Raw genomic sequence first — 1,648 nt, forward strand, 5'->3', positions numbered from 1 at the left:
GGGCCTGGCGGTGCAGGGGTTGGGCCTGGTGGTGCCGGATTTGGGCCTGGCGGTGCAGGGGTTGGGCCTGGTGGTGCCGGATTTGGGCCTGGCGGTGCTGGATTTGGGCCTGGCGGTGCAGGGGTTGGGCCTGGTGGTGCCGGATTTGGGCCTGGCGGTGCTGGATTTGGGCCTGGCGGTGCAGGGGTTGGGCCTGGTGGTGCCGGATTTGGGCCTGGCGGTGCAGGGGTTGGGCCTGGTGGTGCTGGGGTTGGGCCTGGTGGTGCTGGCGTTAGGCCTGGCGGTGCCGGATTTGGGCCTGGCGGTGCAGGGGTTGGGCCTGGTGGTGCCGGATTTGGGCCTGGCGGTGCAGGGGTTGGGCCTGGTGGTGCCGGATTTGGACCTGGTGGTGCCGGTTTTGGACCTGGTGGTGCCGGATTTGGGCCTGGCGGTGCTGGATTTGGGCCTGGTGGTGCAGGGGTTGGGCCTGGTGGTGCCGGATTTGGGCCTGGCGGTGCAGGGGTTGGGCCTAGTGGTACCGGATTTGGACCTGGTGGTACCGGATTTGGGCCTGGCGGTGCCGGATTTGGGCCTGGAGGTGCAGGAGTTCGGCCTGGAGGTGCAGGAGGAGTCGGCACTGGTGGAGCCTCTGTGCCAGGTGGAGGTAAAAATATGATTTACCTTATGCTATACTTTATGCAACATATATATATATACATATATATATATATATATTCTGCAATAATAGAAAACAGTTTTACATGAAAAGCACTAAAGCAATGCAATTCAGTACTGTAAACACATATATTAACATTAGTTAATAAAAACAATGAGATTTAATTCATTTAAACAGAAAAGCTTATTTCAAGTAAGTATAAAACGTAACACTACGTGTCTTCTAAATTGTTGTTTACTGTTAACCTTTCAAGTGACATCAAGTTTCAAAAATACCATTACTATGTGAATTACTATGTGAATAAAATATGTTTGCTATTTCAGTTCTGTGTAAAAGTTATATTTTGCCCACTTCCTTCCTGTTTCAGTTCCAATGCTGCCACAGACTGGCACGGCTGGGCTAGGACCTGGAGGAAAGAGCGGTAGTAAAGCATCGAAACAAGTTCCAGGTAAAATGGTTGTTCTTAAAGGATGAGCAACATCAGTTCAGTTTGATTAAGATCAACCAGAAACACAGAATCTTCGGGGGCAATGTTTTAAAATTGTATATGCTGCCACACAGGAGTTGGGGTGCCTGGACTCTATCAAGGTGGATATGTTCCAGGTCAAGGTATGTTGTAACAGAAGCAAACAATAATAAACAGATATTAAACAATACAATAATATATCATTGTGTTTTTACAGAAAATGTTATAACAGATTCTCTTCTCACCTTCCTTGGCTAGGTTTTGGAGGCCGTGGTGTTCTCCCTGGAGTGGCCACAGGATCTGGACTTGGGCCTCAGACTGGTGTGTGAATGCACTCTATGTTATATAATCTTGGGACATCACATTTTGGCCGATATGCTTGAAAACAAATACTATATTACCTTTTTTCTTGCAGGGGCCGGGGTACTCGGTCAGGGGGGTGCTGGAGCAGGAGGAGCAGGAGGAGCAGGCAGTAAGTGTCACATTTCTTAACTGAGTAACTATATTATATTATAAGCAGATTTTGT

Source organism: Taurulus bubalis (genome assembly GCF_910589615.1).
Source record: "Taurulus bubalis genome assembly, chromosome: 2".
In the NCBI taxonomy this organism is placed as follows: Eukaryota; Metazoa; Chordata; class Actinopteri; order Perciformes; family Cottidae; genus Taurulus; species Taurulus bubalis.